The following is an 18,804-nucleotide window of genomic DNA, read 5'->3' on the forward strand; positions in this document are numbered from 1 at the left end:
AGTGAATTGCATAAAAATAACTACTTTTGAATATTTCATGAAATATTAAATGCTTGCTTAACACCAAAGATAACTGTGATGATAAAGTTCTCAAAACTCTCTTAATATAAAAAAGCAGAGATCAAATACCATAATGATAAAGAGTAAAATGCCAATGATTAATTCATTAGAATCACCTTTTTCCAGGTGTAAATGACAATGATAAATGATTTAATAAATACATTGTCGGTCAATTAGAATTCATCATGTTTTAAAAATGTTAGCATTTAAAGCAGAAAATGACCAAATTACAGCATGCACTTATAATAAACAAAACAAGGTTATCTGGTGTGGGTGCTAATATAGCTTTTGTTAAATTTCTTCTTCTTAGGGTGAACATTTTCCTTTACTGTGCAGGAAATGCCCAGGAGAAATCAGCCAACTCTTTGAATGATTGATGACTGTCCTCTCTTGTAATTTCAGAAATCTGCTGACGGCGTGTCATTTATTGTGACGGCTTTATAAGCAATAATACACGGAGCATCTGTGATACAGGCATTCTTGTGTCTAACAGCAGGTAAGAGATGATTTTTATTCAATTTTAACATGTCAGTTTTCCCACAGACTCCATCATTACCCTGCTAAGTAGGGTGTCACGGCAGGATAGCAACACATCCGTTTTTTTTTTGTATGCATGAATGTGTTTTTTTTTTTTATGTGAAACAAAACATTGTGTGAAACACGTGTACTGCTTATGTGATAGATTAAATTTCTGTCAACTAAAAGCCTGTTTTCACACAGGAAGGACAATTACATGTTAATTGCTCGGCAAAGATTAATCACATCCAAAATAAAAGTTTGTTTTGAAATAATATATTTGTGTGCTTTATTTATATTCGCAATGTATATGTCATTAACACACATAGATTTAAAAATAAATAGTGTAATTTACATATATACTACTTGACAAAGGTCTTGTTGCCTATCCAAGTTTTAGGAACAATAAATAATAACTTGACTTTTAGTTAATCATTTGCTATTAGAAATAAAAGGCAAAGGCCTATACATTATGCTTATTTTACCATAATGAATTATGATCATGCCTTAATTTTTAGTTTAGTATAGAAGTATAGAATATAAAGTCATGCTGCAGTGGAATAAGAATGAATATTGTGTATGACTCCCATGAGCCTGAAGGACTGCATCCATACATCACTACAATGACTCAAATGACTAAATAAAGTCATCTGGAATGACAAAGAAAGCGCTCTTGCAGAACTCCCTGAGATCATCAAGATTCTTTGGATTCATCTTCAATGCCTTTTCCTTCATCTTACCTCAGACATGCTCAAGAATGTTCATGTCTGGTGACTGGGCTGGCCAATCCTGGAGCACCCTGACTTACTTTGCTTTCAAGAACTTTGATGTGGAGGCTGAAGTGTGAGAAGGAGCGCTATCCTGCTGAAGAATTTGCCCTCTCCCATGGTTTGAAATGTAATGGGCAGCACAAATGTCTTGATTTCACAGGCTGTTGATGTTACCATCCACTCTGCAGATCTCTCGCAGGCACCCCTTCTTGAATGTAACCCTAAACCATGATTTTTCCTTCACCAAGCCTGACTGATTTCTATGAGAATCTTGGGTCCATGCAGGTTTCAATAGGTCTTCTGCAGTATTTGTGATGATTGAGAGGATGTTTGGAAAACCTACCTTCTGCCAGTTTTCCATATGATCAACTAGAAGTTATTATTTTTTTGCTCTTACAACTGGAATTGACTACTAGTCTTTTGTCAGGTAGTGTGTATTTTGGATCTAAATATAAATATTACGTTTTCTCAAATGTTTGCATTCATGTTTGTATTTATATATACTTAATAAATTTACACACACAGCACACACATGTTATGTCAAAACAAAATTTTGTTTTTGTCAGATTAATTATGATTCATTTTTGTCCGGCACTAAAAATATTTTATATCAGATTATTAGTATTGCAATATCTATTTTTACCATAAGGTTATCATATTATTATGATCATGCTTTCATGTTTTAAGTATACGTTCAAGGTATACTGATTAGTGATTAGTTGATTTTTAAGTTAGTTTGCCTTAAAAGTAAGTAAATAAACTATCTGCATAATTATACAATTTCAGTCAACGTAACGTATCAGGTTTCCTCAATATTTTAAAGCAAATTGAGCATTTAATGCAACATGTTTACTCACTTTATTGAAGTAAAGAAACTAATTGCTTTTTTCAGTGTAGGTGTTTTGTATCATGGTGAAGTTTTTGAGGGATACTAAATATATTGTCCAAACTTGTTTCAAACTTGCACCTTTCAGAAAACTTGCTTTTGTGACAACATCACTCCATATTGTGGCCCACTTTTTCAGGGGTGTTAGCTGTTAAAATGCTCTTTTTTTTTTTTTTTTTTGTAGTCAATATTTAAATTTACATCCCCATTCAGAAATTCAATTTCAACAATCAACTTACTGACAAATAAAATGTATGACAACAAGCCACAGAGTACTTTAAGACTATTTCCTTTCCTATTTAAGTAAATGCACTCAATAATAAGATTTATCACATCTCTTCTTCATAAACGTTGCCAGCACGCTGCCATATAATAACTTGAAATATCCCCTCAATTTATTCCATCAGGAGATGAATGCAAATGTTACACACTCAGACTCTGATGTGAATTGTAATTTTCTCATTTCTTGTTGTTCCTATTTTGCATCATGCAAAAACAACGGGCTTCTCATTCTTTGCCCTGAAACCATATGAAGGAATAAATGTAAGGTAAATTGGTATGAAATGTGCTCTACTAACTTCTGGAAGTTATTATGTTTATGAAAAGTTGCTGTTTTTTAATTTTGGGATTTATTTTTCTGCAATTCTGATGTGAAAATTCAACATATATTGCTATAACATGGTGGATTTTCAGACGTGCACCGCTGTTCTGTCGCCTGCTTTGAACTTTGTATTTCTAAATTGTGTTGAAAGGTAGGAGCAATACCTTTAGAGAGGCTAGAGATGGTTCAGTGCTTTTGTGATGCCTGTCGGTTACACAAAGCCTGCCAATTGAATTCAGTGTGGAAAATATAAGAGTCACAATCCTGTGTGCTGGAGCGTATTTAGCAAAACTAACACAACAAACCTGGCAAGACGTTAGGGCATAGCTCACACAAAAAATATAATGTAATCACTATATAATCATACTCAAGTGGTTCTAAACTGAATTAAACAAACAAAAATACATTTTGAACAATGTTGAAAGCCATTAGCCATTGACATTGATCAATTTTTTCCCCAACATTCTTCAAAATATCTTCTTTTGTGTTCAACAGAAGAATGAAGCTCAAGTTCAGTGTCATTATTCACACATTGATTCAGCTTCTTTTAAATAAGTAGTTTGGGGTCAAACTGTCCCTTTAACAGAGAAATACACTCACTGGCCACTTTATTTATTTCTAATCAGTCAGTCACATTGGAGCAACTTATTGCATTTAGGCATGTAGACATGTTCAAGACCATCTGCTAAAGTAAGAAACCAAGCATCAGAATGGGGAAGAAAGGTTATTTATGTGACTTTAAACGTGGCATGATTGTTGGTGCCAGACAGGGTGGTCTGAGTATTCCAGAAACTGCTGATCTACTGGGATTTTCACGCTCAACCATCTCTAGGGTTTACAGAGAATGGTCAGAAAAAGAGAAAATATCCAGTGTGGCTTTGGGAGCAAATGCCTTGTTGATGTCAGAGGAGAATGGCCAGATTGGTTGGAGCTGATAGAAAGGCAACAGTAACTCAAAAAACCACTCGCTACAACTGAGGTTTGCGGAAGAGCCTCTCTGAATGGACAACAGATTGAACCTTGAGGCAGATGGGCTACAGCAGCAGAAGACCACACCGGATGTCACTCCTGTCAGCTAAGAACAGGAAACTGAGGCTACAATTCGCACAGGCTCACCAAAATTTGATAATTGAAGGTTGGAAAAATGTTGCCATGGTCTGATCAGTCTCGATTTCTGTTGCAACATTCAGATGGTACGGTCAAAATTTGACGTTAACGACATGAAAGCATGGATCCATCCTGCCTCGTATCAACAGTTCAGGCTGGTGTTGGTGGTGTAATGGGGTGGGGGATGTTTTCTTGGCATTGTGTCAACACCATAGCCTACCTGAGCATTGTTGCTGTCCATCCCTTTTTGACTACAGTGTACTCATCTTCTGACGGCTACTTCCAGTAGGATAAAACATCATGTCATTAAGTGTGAATCATCTCACATTGGTTTCTTGAACATGACAATGAGTTCACTGTACTTGAATGGCCTCCACAGTCACCAGAGCTCAATCTAATAAAGTACCTTTGGAATGTGGTGGAATGGGAGATTTGCATCATAGATGTGCAACTGACAAATCTGCAACTACTGCATGAGGCTATCATGTCAATATGGACCAAAATCTCTGAGGAATATTTCCAGTACCTTGTTGAATCTATGCCATGAAACATTAAGGCAGTTCAAAGTACTGGTAAGGTATAGCTAATAAAGTGGCTTGTGATTTTATATTGGTTCTGAGATTAATTGATTTCTGTCCTGATATGTTGCCTTATTAAGTTTTATTTTAAGCTGATAAATGTTATGTTATTCCACGACATTCATTTAAAAGCCAAATGAAACATTGTGAAATATTTAATTATTTTTGCCACTGTTGACAAAGATGCAAATGAATCCATTAAAGTTTAATAGCCTAAAACTATTGCAAACCTTCTCAGAGAACAACTGAACATAATTACACTTGTGTTTTATTATTGCTTGACGCAATCATTTCCATAACTCCAACAGGATGAGTTTTTCTTCCCCACATGAAATGAAGCTTAATGTATTAGAATACAAAAGGTGATGTACATGTTATATGTTGTCTAGGCTACAAATGTTCTACAATATATATATATATATATATATATATATATATATAAGCATTTTTTAAAATATTCCCCACATTCAGTTTTTTAGCATCATTATTAAAATAACAAACAAAGTCCATTAATATTAGAAAACTAGAATAAATCAAATTGGAACATTATGTCAGACTTTATTAGCAATGTGAAGCACCTTAATATACAGTATGTTATTATGAACTCAATTAAATTCCTACGCATGGTAGGTTTAACAAATAAAGATGACATTTGCAGGTAAATTAAGACTAATATAATCTAACAATCTTAATATATTAAACATGTCTATTGAAACTGCTATTAAGGATAACAGTTGGCAATGTGGCTTAGACTTTTTTAATTTTATTTTATCAACTTTAAAGAGGCCATATGATGCTTTGTAATTAGCTTTAGTTTATAATGTGTGTCCTTGTACATGGGTAAGAACTACACAGTTACAAAGCTCAGTCTCCCACAAAAGAGATTTATTCTGTCTAACAGAGAACACTGCTGGAGACTTGCATGAAACGCATCAATCCGAGTCTCGTTACAACTTCTACTAAAGCGGGATGCCGTTTGAAATATTAACATAATACCATCTATATGCAAAGATAGCACTTCGGTCAACTGTAGTGTTTCCAAATTTGTCATTATGTAACTGTTTTCAATTGCTTTAAAGGCCTTGGAAACAAAACTCTGATCATCATCAGAACAATCGGAGAACTCTGGCCTTTTGGGATGGAAAAACCTAATTATATCAGGGCATTTAGTAATGTACAGTATGTGAAATTACAGTATTGAACATTGAAGAATGTTATTCTACACTCGTTATTAGGCCTATTTATTGGTACACAAGTTCAACTGCTATAGTTTATATGAATATCCCACCATCACATGCCAGCAACTCAATGCATTTAGGTATGAGGATGTGGTCATGGCTGGTCTGAGTATAACAGTAACACCACTATCTAGTGTGGTTTTTTTTTTTTTTACCCCCACAAACAACCATCTCCCTTGTTTGCAGCACTAAGAGAAAATAGTCAGTTAGTGTCACTTCTCTTGGCGAAAATGCTTTATTGATGCCAGCCGTTAGAGAAGAATGGCCAGACTGGTTAGCTGATTAATAGGCAATGACCCCTCTTTACCAGTGAAATCAATGAAAGAGCAGAATAGTATTTTTAAGTGAATAATGTGTTGAACCTTGAAACAGATTTGCTACAGCAGCAGACGACCAAACCTATGCCATTTCTGTCCACTGAGAACAAGAACAAGGCTACAATTTGCACAGATCAAATTTGAGAAATAGACATCCTAAAAAACAAAACAAAAAAGGCATTAAATGTTTTATTTGGGTAAAATATCTTAATATATTTTATGGATTTAAAACCTTTTTTTTTTTATTAAACTATTTGATAAATTTATGTTGAACCAACTCAATTGTATTTCATAGCCTAGCAGCATTTATTATTTTTTTTGTAGTTGATGCTTAACATGATTTGGATGGACAAAACTTTTAGTTAAAATTAAGAGTTAACAATTAGTTGTCCAAATAGTTTTTTTAAGTGCCTGAAAGTATAGAATTATCTTTATTTCTATAGTCTAGGTTGATGGTGAGTACAATTTAAAGAAATCCTGCTTGTTACAACCCTTTGCTTGGTCAAATTTGGACCAACCCAACATTTAATGTAAAGAAATGCAATTTAAATTTGTAACACTTTATTTTGATGGTCCATTTAAGTATTAGTAGACTGTCTGCTTAATATCTGTTGATATTGCTTCTTCAACAGACATTTAACTGACTATAAGAAACTTTGCAAGTACATGCCAACTTACACTTACACTATCCCCAACTTAACAGTCTACTTATAATCCAATGAGAATTAGTTGGAATGGGTTGGTCCATATTTGACTCAAATTTGGAAGCATACAACCTAGCACTTTTAAAGTGTAATTTAATGGTGTGTGGAACATTTTTGCCACAATTTGATCCCCTTAGTACCAAATGTTCATCGTTTAAATACTGCAGTCTTCCTGACTCCTGTTGCTGACCATGTCCATCCTTTTATGAACCCTGTGAACCCATCTTATAGCAGGAAAACACTCCATGTCAGCAAGCTCAAATCAGCTCTGGTTTTCTGAACATGATAGGGAATTCACTAAACTCAAATAGCCTCAGCAGTCACTCGATCGCAATCATAAGAGAAAAAGAGATTTACATCTTGAATGTGCAACACGTTTCCAGCGCCATGTTGAATCTATGCCATGGAGAATTAAGGCAGTACCTAATGTTGTGGTAAAATAAATACATAAACTAATGACCTTTAAAATTTAATTATATTGCTGTAAAGTACAGAAATATTTGATCCCCTTGATGTAGTCATATAAGCTTTGAACTTAGTATGAAATTACACCAAAATATGTAATGCTGTCTTAAATACAAAATGTTAAAATAGCACACGCGGGGCTTGATAAGGTTATTAGTTCAGACAGCCAGTATTCACTTTTGCTTTGCATTTGTCCTTGAGATTTGAAGGTACAAGTTTAAATATTAATTACCGAACATGAAATTTAACTGCATATATTTTAATGGAAGATTCTGGGTGTCAGTTTTATAACTGTAATCCTCAATGAGAGTATGTGTCATTCTATGAACCGATCCACCTCCATGAGTTTATGTTCTAATATTTTTTATGTTGTCATTAATGTAATCTCTAATAGGATACCTGTTTTACCATGCTGGTGTACTGCATTTAGGAGGCCTTTTTTGTGTGTGAAGTATTGAGGCACTGTGATGGCATAGTGGGAATGCAGCAGGATGACGTGGCAGATGGTTTATTAGAGCTGATCTCAGCTGGAAGGCCTGAATTACTGAGGGGACAGTGACACTCTCACAGCCTGTTGCAAGACACACACACGCACACACACATCTTACGGACACAACTTGGCCACTCGTTGATCCCATAGTGTGTTTCCAGATCACACAGTGATCTCAATGACCACATATGTTAGACAGATATTCATCACGTATAAACATGATAACCACTGTCCATTCACGAAAAAGGTCTGGAAGGATTCTTGCGAAGGAGAATTAAAATTTTCTCATTTTTACTACGACAAAAAAATACAAATATGAACAAACACGTTACGCAGAAATGAGTAGAAAAAGAACTATTTTGATGATAGTCTGTGTGTTTGATTTAATAGTACAAAGTATTAAAACTTTTATTTTGTGTACCTTCTCATGACATGTAACAGATTAAGAGACCCACCCTTTTATGTATTTAGCAGTTGCTAATTTACAATACTAAAAAAGCATTGTAAAAAGAAAATTAATTTACATTTTTTTACTTGTTGCCTTAAATTTTGTTGTTAAATCAAATTATCTTTTTGAGTCATCTCAACTTACATTCAATTAAATTAATTTCACTTTTATTTTTATAGCGCTTTTACAATGTAGATTGTGTCAAAGCAGCTTAACAGAAGATGTAGTAAATTGAAATTAAAACAGTGTCAGCTGTGTTAGTCCAGTTTTCAGAGTTAAAGCTCAATTTAGTTAAAGTTCGGTTTCAATTTATTAATCAGACGTAAAATATGAAGTTAAAGTTTTTTATAACTTAAAAAATTTAGTTAAAACCTGATTAACTTATTACAATAGGTTAAAGCAACATACAAATATTTTTTTTCTTGGTTTTTGTCATGATATTTTTTGCAGTATACAGGCAAAACCTTTTGAAACAACCATAAAATAACAGTAGTCATGTCTTTATATTAATCTTGTTCTAAAACACCCAAAATAATACTTAATTGTAACATTTATGCCTAGGGTGCATCTCAATCAGCTCCCTTGTTCAGTAGTCAGAGCACTGATCAGGGAGTGAGCCATTTTAAGGACTGTTTCAGTTGCAAAATACTTGAAAAATAGTTACCTGAAACGTCCAGAATGCACTTTGTAAATCAGGCAGCATTGATGCTCAAAAATGTCCTTATCAGACGTTTTGAAGTAAGCATAAGATGATAACCGGTTTAGGACAATAAAGGTTTATCGCAGTTGAAAAAACTCAAGGTTTCTTTCTTTTATACTGTTCCTATGGTATATTATTTTTATTATTATTATTATTAATATTATTATCATTATTATTATTAATTATTATTATTTTATTCATTTTATGACTATTTTCTTTAGTTTTTTTGGGCAGCAGTATCTCCTGCAGTAAAGGACTCTCAATATCAAAAGCTACTTGTCAGCGCACGATTCAGCAAACATTTGAAAAAGAAATTGCTTATGCTCCTATGTACAATCATGCTATGAACCTGAACAGTGTAGTGGGTTACTTGTATCCAAAGAAAAGAAAGATATCCAAAGATGCCTTTTCAAGTTGATAGAAATCTGTTTTTGAAACTAATAAATTAGCTAAGGGCGAGGCAGTGGCGCAGTAGGTAGTGCTGTCGCCTCACAGCAAAAAGGTCGCTGGGTCACTTGTTCAAACCTCGGCTCAGTTGGCGTTTCTGTGTGGAGTTTGCGTGTTCTCCCTGCCTTCACGTGGGTTTCCTCCGGGTGCTCCCGGTTTCCCAAGGCTATCATAGCATCAGAATCTTATACTGGCCCATGCCTATTATAAAGCATAAATGACCAAATCGCCGAACATAAAAAAAAACAAAGTTTTTTTTTTAAGAAACCATATTTAACCAAGAATGAACATTGTTAGACATGTATAGAACAATCTAGCAAGCATTTAACTAATAAGTGGTTGAAATGCAGCTTGTTTATGAAACAGTCAAAATTTTTATCTACAATGTTCTATTTTTAAAATCTTTATAAAATTCATATGTAAAAATGTCAGTTATATTGTTATTCATGAATTTCTACAAAGAGTACGTTCTCATGTCGCACTCAGTAGCCCAATGTCAAGTTTATCTCTGCCTTTACCAGTGCCTGAATAAACGTACGTAATCTATTGCTCGAGAGCTGTCCGCTTGTTAAGTCATGACGTATGGAATACTATTTCCAGGGTCCAAGCCGCTACTCATTTGAACTGAGAAAATGTTGGTCAACTTTATGACCACGTTTTAGTCATATCACACATTTAAAATCATGGTGTACACAACTGTTTCTGGACTTGCTGCCTCACAGACACCAATATTTTAACAGTTTATTAAAAATGAATCCCTTTCTGGCCATCGGATATAAGGCATGGATGGAAATATTTCAAAAGTATTACAGTGCTTTGTAATTGTTTATTATTACCATTTTTTTGAGTCTCCCCATACAGTTTGATCAATCGATTGGACCCGGAAGCTGCTTCACGTGACATCACACTTAACAAGCTGATAGACACAGCCCTAGATTCAAAACCAGAGCATGCTGGAAACTAGGAACTAGCTTGACAAAATGGTTCCCATACCAATAATATAGCCTAACAGGGTTGAACAACCAGGGTTACTAAATAGAAAATAGCACACAGTATGTAAATTGTACAGATAACTACATTTTCACTGTTAAATTGAACCAATTGTTGTACATTAGTAATTGTTTTCTTCTTAGGTGATGATAGACTATCGAATATACATTATTTCACTGTATGAACAAAAGCAATTCCTATCTAGATATCCCTTTAGGTTAAGAAGTCATTTCACTTTGGTGTATACCTCAAGAAAAGTCTATTTATGCTAATTTTAAAGGAGTAAATAATAAGATTCTGTCATACTTCCTTACTCTTTACTTCAAATCTATTGTAACCAGTAACCATTAATGACTTCCATAGTGTTTTTATCTACTGTGGAGCCAGTTTTATTATATATAAAAAACTTATTTTATGTTTAACAGAAAAAAGAAACATTTGAACCACTTGTGATCAAGTATGTGTCATTTTTTGGGTAAATTATGCCTTAAAGTATAAAATCAGTTGTAATTCATGCATTTTCTTTGGTGATGCTCTTGGCGCAGAAATTAGCCACTTCAGCTTTAAGTCTATACCCAAAAGGATTAGCCACTGATTGCGTTATACACTGGTGTCCAGTGCCAACCACTTACAGTGACTGTGATTGGGTGACCTCTGAGAGAAAGGACAGATGGTCTTAGTGATCACACTGTTCACCCACGATCACCATATCAATGGTGGGCCGTAGCCTCTTTCAGGATGACATGCCAGGCGTAGTTTGTCTTTGGGTTGTCTTGCGTGTCTTTTGGAGGACACACTCTACCATACACCACTAATTAGAGGCAATAAAGACTCACACATCAGGGAGAAAAACACACTTGTGAAAATGGCTTCATGCTGGGTACAATATTGCAGGGCAATGTGAAAAAAGCAAGATCTGTCACGTAAGGGCAAGGCGGAAAAGTGGACAGACAATCCAACTGTACGGCTGTAGCTGTATATGTAGCTTAACGCCAGTTAAAATTAGTTACATGTTACTTATTGCACAACCCCATAGCGCTGTTAAAATATTTGTAAATTAAGAGTTTTCTGGGGGGTTTTGTATGTATGTATGTATTTGAATTGCATTATGGGACTTTGGTCTTTCTTCCAACAGTGTTTGATGTTAAAGTATGAAAAAGTGACATTCATGTTAACATTTTTACTAGTTCGAAGTGATAAAATGTCTGTTGTACATAACAGAAACCTGGTTATAAATTGTCAGTACTTCTCTGTTTTTTAGAAACCTCATTTTCTATATTTTAATGATTATACAATATTATTTTTTCAAACCACAAAAATCTGATAAAATGTGACTGTTGAACTGCACAGTTAAATTTTCAACTGATCACAGATTAATGTCTAAATATGGAACATACAGAACCTGTGAAAATAACAGATTTTTTGTTGTTTACATTTTTAATAAATTATAAATTGTCTGTATTGGTTTTTTTTCTGTTATTTTAGAGACTTCATTATATTAATTATTATGCAATATGTTTTCACTAAAATGTCTAGAAATGTCACTTTGTTAAGCGGTACGGTTAAATGCAACATTTAAATCAAACAGTTAAACTCAATAGATCAGAGTTCAACATCCCCTAATGCAACTCACAAATAAATTCATGAAAAAAAAATGTGTAAAAAGGCTGACATATGGAAATTGAGAATGCATTCACACCAGATGCGTAACACGCAGATAAATTTTGAGTTCGAGTAAACATTTGAGTTCACTCGCTTCATTCGTGCATCAAAATCCGTTTCATTCGCGCGCCAAAATCCGCTTCATTCGCGCGTCAAATTTACTTCAGAACAGACACGGATTCACGCGATTGGCAAAGCTTCTGTCTGCCCGGTGACTTTAGCTTTGTTGCTAAATGGCTAACATGGATTTTATTGAGAAAATAACTCTGTTTATGTGCTTTATAAAGGCTGAAAAAAACAGCATCAATACATTTGGGGCTGTGTCTGAGTCCACTACATCTTATAAACTCCTCCAGAAACTTAACCTGGATGATGAAAGCATACAGCGGTGCTTCTGAATGAGCCGAACCCAGTTTGATGAACTGTTGTCATTGTGTGCAGGAGAATTTTCCCCCGGGTTACCAACAACAGGAGCTGCATCATAATCACGCCCCCACAATATCCGCTGAAGTTCAGATTTTTGAACTTGAGCGATTTGCGCCATTTGCGCATTTCGCGCCGTAGGATGTCACACTCGCGCTTGACGCTTCTTCTGCGTCTGGTATGAACACAACATGATATTTACAGATATTTTGTTTACAGTGTATAACATTCCTTTAAAGTAAAGTTTTTTTACTGAAAATGTGACAATTTAACCAAAGTGTCATGGTCACCAAGTAAAATGCCCACCAGACACTCTTCACATCACATCTACCCTTGAACAAGAGTACACATCTCATAATCCTCAACACCTCACACCTGCTGCAGATCAATTACACTGATTACACGCACTGGATAAGCACCACTTTCACGCACAATCTTTGCTCAGTCTTGTATATCTGTGTATAACCAAGCATTTTCTTTGTCTTGCCTACCTTTGTTTTGACCATTTGTTTGTTTATTGTTTATGTTTGTTCTCGACCTACCTCGACCTTTCCGCCTGTTACACTGACTACTCTTTTTTTAATATCTGTATGCTATCTATCCCTGAACCTTGCCTGCCTGACCACTTTAAATAATTGGAACTTTATCTTTGTGCACACACCGTCATTACACTAAGACAACAATGTCTTATTGGAGTGCAAGCTGACTTATTCAGATTTCCTTAGTAAATTCAGCTGCCTTATAATTTATGAAATCAAATGAATATATCCAGTAATTTAACTTAAACTCAATAGATACTCTGATAACTTAAGTACACAAATTATTTAAATTAACTGTATCATAGACAGATTTTTTACGCTTTGTCTGTGCTATTGTACTGATGATATTGATGGACAAAAGAAAAAAAAACTTTTCAGTTTTGTGAACTGAATGAATATGTGAATTATTCATGCATGGTTCATCATAAGGGATTGTCAATAGAGGACTAATCTCTAACTGAGACTTGGTTCTGGGGAAAATGAGGTCCATTTAATGAGATATGTAAAAGATAATTATGATTATGACCCCGAGATGCAAAATTCTCTGCATAATTGAAGATAAAATTGCAGAAGGAGACATTGTAGCCCAGAGGCGAGACAACAAAGGACCAATGAGGAGAAAAGCTTATTAGATAGGTGGTTACAGAACAGTGACTTTGCATTTTTTCTGAGGTTAAACTCCATAAAGTTCAGTTTTAGTCACAGTTAATGGTGTTGAATTATTTATCTACTACAATAATGATGGAGGATCATGGGAAAATTCTTGATCTGGACATAGATGCGATGTTTAATAATCTGGATAATCTAAAAAGAGTGACATATTGATAAGTAATGTTATGATAGCTGTTTTAACATTAAGATATGATTGAATTGCCTCTTGTTACACTTATAAAATAGTTTGATTACAAAGAGGAAATGTTCATGGGCCAATGACATGACCGCATTGAAGTGGTCTATAATGGCTTTGGCTGTAAATGTAGCTTAATGCCAGTTGAAATTAGTTAAATGTTACCTACTGCACAAAGCACTGTAAAAAATCTATAAATTAACAGTTTTGCCTCATTGGGATTCATGGTTTTAGTATTTATTTATGTATTTGAGTTGGATTGTGACCATGAACTTTTTTTTAACGTTTTTAAAAGTTTTAATGTTGAAAAGTTTTACAACATTACTTTTATTGATATTTTAATAGTTTGAAGTAACAAATTGTCTGTATTTATGGAACAAAAACCTGGTAATAAACTATCAGTACTTTTCTGTTATTTTAGAGACCTCATTGTCTATTTATTATTATACAATATTTTGTTTTTTAAACTTTGAAAAAGTCAAACATCACTTTGTTTAACTGCAGAGTAACATTTTCAACAGCAAAAGATTTATGTTCCATAATGCAATTCATAACTAATTAAAAGAGAAAAAAAACTAAATCATGATATAGAGAAACTACTAATTAACAGATTCAGAACTTCAGATAACAAAACCAACAAAATGCGAGACATGACCTGCATACCAAATACCTAGGCTGATTTCATATTTAGAAAAACTACGTATGTTGTTTTGTTTTTTAGTTCGAGAGATAGTTCAAAGTGGAGCATCAGTGGTCTTTGCATACATTAGAAGATTATTAAAATTCATATCAGATATAAGAGTCTGATATATGCCGGGTTGGTATTTTGCATGTCTCCCTACCCCTTAATGTCCCTTTCAGAGTGTCCAGAGTCTGGCTAAATCACATTTATTGACAGGGGAAGAAGAATTGAAATTATTCATGATGTAAGGCTGACTGATGTCAACACGTATAATTTTAAAGTCTTTAAATAGCAGATTATAACATCATAAAGCTGGATGTAACCACCTTAGACAATAGATATACAGGGCCAGGTTTAGTGAACATGAAAATCTGTGTGAAAATGCAATCCTGTCCAGCAACTGATGAAAGTGGAAAGTTTTGCAAGTGATCTACAGACAATGTAGGAATTAAAAAACTCATAAGCAGCATACACAAAAACCTGTGTAATTTATGTTGCAAAAAGCAAAGCCAATGACAAAAAGGTGTGTGTAATCTTTAAGCAAAACTGGAATAAAATGTGTCAAGACATTTGTAAATGGACTGTGATTTTTAAATCATTATGTTTGTTCCTAAGAATTCATTTGAATCTGTCTTTAAGTTTGAGAATCAAGTTACTAACAATGAGTATGTTTATATAGACACTAATAATCCAGTTTTAATATGATTAACACAATACTCTGATTAAAGCCGCCTTTCCACTGCACGCAACAAACAACAAGCGACAGATCGGAAGTCATTCAATTTCAATAGAAAGTAGTCCGGGAGCTCTGTGGAATTCCGATCATCTCCGTATGCGGAAAATTCGGATCCGATTTGAGCTGCGAATACATTAAAATATGAACTCCTGCAACTCGATGCTATGCGACCGGTCAACTGGATATTATATATTCCACTGTTGTTCAAGCAGGTCCATGCACACGGGATGAGAAATACTAGTTTTTTATTTTTTTTTAGTTATTTTAGATTAAAAATACTATTCTATTCATAAATGAGTAATAAAATATACATTTTTAATGCTGTTTCCACATTTTCATTATTTCAGATACTGCGAGAACAGCTTTTCTCCCATGGTGCACGACAAATCTGAAAAGTTTGTGCGACTGCCACAAGGGGACGTATTCCGACAGTCCTGTCTGAATGCTGTGGGCAGTAGAAAGGCGGCTTAAAAGTCTACCATGTAAACAGTGATTTTTAATTATCTTAATCAGACTAAAGTCACAATTGAACTGAACACAAATCCAATTAAGACATGTGGAGTATGACAATTTTGGTCGCATTATTGAAGTGCAGGATAGACATGTAAAAACTACAATCCAACTGTTACAGTCATGTAGGACTTTTCACCTAGTTTTACGACTGGATATTGCATACAAACACGACTGTTTGACACTTACTTCACTGTCCTTACTTCATGCTTGCATCCAATACCTCAGTTTATCATGGGGCATAAATGCAATTGAAACTGCCGAATTTTAGTTCAAGTCGAAAAACTAAAAGTGAAACTCCAGAGGAAATGTGGATAGTGTGGTGACGCAATGTTGTTAATCGATCTATGTGCTATAACATGTAAAACAGGATCATGAGAGGAACATTCAAAACGCATCTCATGTAAACACCTTAATCATGTTATTGTCTTATTGTCAGATTAAGGCAAAAAGTTTGATTACTGGTGTCCATGTAAACATAGTCACTGTTTCATCAATGTGCCATTCAAACCACTATTCAGTCAGAATTACCTTTTCATGAATCTCATTTGTTTAAAGATTAATTCACCCCTAAAAAAAGTAAAAAGAAAACCACTGTTTATTTACTAACCCTAATGTCTATTTTTCTTTAGCAGAACATTAAAGATGATTTTTAGCTTGAAGTCAATGACTACTGAAATTTTGTGAGCCAGACAAAAACATGCTGGGAAAAGAAAATGTTAATCTGTCTGTCTGTTATTAACAATTCTTAGTCTTATGAGTCTTATGAAACAAAATGAACTGAAAAAAGTTCTGAGGTTAAGTAAATTAACAACACATGTCTATTTATGGATGAACTAATCTTTAAGGTTAAGCCAAATCTCAATGAAGTTGAATTCATATAAAGTAGATGAGTGATTAATTTGATCTGTATTTGATTTACTGTCTCACAAAGCTTTTTGTTTCAGAAATACAATCATTATCAAACTATCTAACATTAACAGGAAGAAATTTACATTTTCTGTGAACTTTCTCTGTAATCAATTCAGCTTTTTCTATTTAAGTTGAAAGGAAGTCAAGAATGAGTCTCTTGTAAGTCTTTTTCCTGTTTCCTGCAGGAAGCTGAACCATTCTGACAGAGCTGACAGTCCATGTCTAGGACAACAATTACAACCTGACATGGACCAGCTTCTGGATATGAGGTGCAACCTTTTCTCCTGATGACTGCCATCTGATGGACATCAAAGGGGAGGATGAGGACAGTGCATGCAGGCCATTTACGGTCACAGGAAGTAAGGCTGATGCTCTCTGACAGTGCCAATCCCTTTTGTTACTTTTGATGGACTGACTGAATAATTTATTATATATAGGTGTGAGTGTTTTCTTGGTTCCAAAAGCAATGAGCTGCCTATCAAGAATACATATTAAAGAGGTCATGAACTGAGGTTAAAATTAAATTACCCATTGCACTGTATGTGTGTGCTATATGTTTTTTTAATCCTTATTAACCAAAAACCACACATTAACCACACAAAAAATCAACCATTATTACATTTTAGTGGTTTTTAGTGACTCATAATGTATGTATATGTTTGTATAGTTGAATTTCTTTTCTTTTTTTTATATTTCCCAAATGATGTTTAACAGATTCAGGAAATTTTCACAGTATGTCTGATAATGTTTTCTTCTGGAGAAAGTCTTTTTTGTTTTATTTAGGCTAGAATAAAAGCAGTTTTACCATTTTCAATATTATTAGCCCCTTTAAGCAATTTTTGACGACTGTCTACAGAACAAACCATCATTATACAATAACTTGCCTAATTACCCTAACCTGCCTAGTTAACCTGATTAATCTAGTTAAGCCTATAAATGTCACTTTAAGCTGTAAAGAAGTGACTTAAAAAATATCTAGAAAAAAATATTTACTCTCATCATATCAAAGATAAAAGAAATCAGTTATTATTTAAATTATTATGTTTAGAAATATATATATATGATGATGATGCATGATGATATTTTATGACTTTTATTTTATGATATTTCTCTTGATATTATAAAATATGGAAGGGTTTGTTTTAGGAATCTGCTTCATTCTTATTCTTATTTTCTTTCTGAAAAGTTCTGATAATATTTTAATATTTAAAATTCTTAAATGCAAATAGTAATAAAAAAGATTGCAGTTCGAAATAAATGCGCTTCTGCCATAGTTTATATTTACCATCAACTCACATATGCTACACAGGTAACCGATAAGGACTGTTAATGGTGCATAGGAATCTGCAAAATTAGAAAAATACTCATCAATTATGCCACAAAATCAAGTTTTAGGAGCTTTCCAAGTGAGAAAATAGCTATTTTAAAGCTCAAACCGGCAGTTTATATATAAGGATGGCACGTGTTTAAAAATGTTGGAAGCTCCAGGCGGTCAACAGCAGCTTCGCGAACGTTCAGTTTAATTCAGGTTCAGTTATACAGAATAATGACATATAATAGGTTATATGCATTACCTTTAATGTGAAATAACTGAACATAAACATACAGTAGGAGGCTGAGAAAAATACTCATTTTGGAAGAAAATTTCAGATGGCACTTGATGAACTCTGTCATCATAGCAAACAGAAAAAAAATCGGTTATTAGAAATTAGTTATTAAAAATATTATGTTTGGAAATGTGTTAAAAGAAAAAACTTTCCGTTAAACAGAAATTGAGTTTATTTCAATCAGAAAAATTTTAGTAACTCAATTCTTAGCATCTTTTTTGTTAGCTGGGGTCACAGTCTACTAAAAACTCCATGTGGGCATTTGAGGGGATGAAATCATTGCAAACTGGACACTTATGTGGTTTCGATTCAGTTAGCATGCTGTCTAAAATGGTTGATAAGATTTCATTTTTCTAAGATGGTTGAGCTCACCAAGTTTTCTAACCCTTTGTGTGGCCCCTTAAAAAAGCACTCAGGCATCAGAGTGTGAAAACGTCTACCTGACTCATGATTTAATATTTCAGTAAAGTGCTCTGTATATCCTTACTTGACTGGATGGGATTATAGTCTCAGCCATATCTGCCACTCCGCCGAGCGTTCAAGCACCATGACGGCCTCATAAACATGTT

At 34.1% G+C, this 18,804-nt stretch overlaps 1 long non-coding RNA gene across 10 annotated transcripts in view; it reads left to right on the forward strand.

The window, feature by feature from the left end:
* LOC137490454 (uncharacterized) overlaps positions 1-18,804 on the forward strand; it is an 84,991-nt gene that overhangs the window by 5,993 nt on the left and 60,194 nt on the right. For 8 of the 10 annotated variants that reach the window (XR_015504298.1, XR_015504299.1, XR_015504303.1 and 5 more), the window contains 2 exons: positions 463-556; positions 16,814-16,987. This is a non-coding gene — a long non-coding RNA (uncharacterized LOC137490454). Of the gene's footprint in view, positions 1-462; positions 557-16,813; positions 17,170-18,804 lie in introns of those variants that run through there. The other 2 variants (XR_015504295.1, XR_015504294.1) reach the window with 1 other exon arrangement.

Source organism: Danio rerio, chromosome 12 (assembly GCF_052040795.2).
Source record: "Danio rerio strain M-AB ecotype USA chromosome 12, GRCz13ab, whole genome shotgun sequence".
Lineage (NCBI taxonomy): Eukaryota > Metazoa > Chordata > Actinopteri > Cypriniformes > Danionidae > Danio > Danio rerio.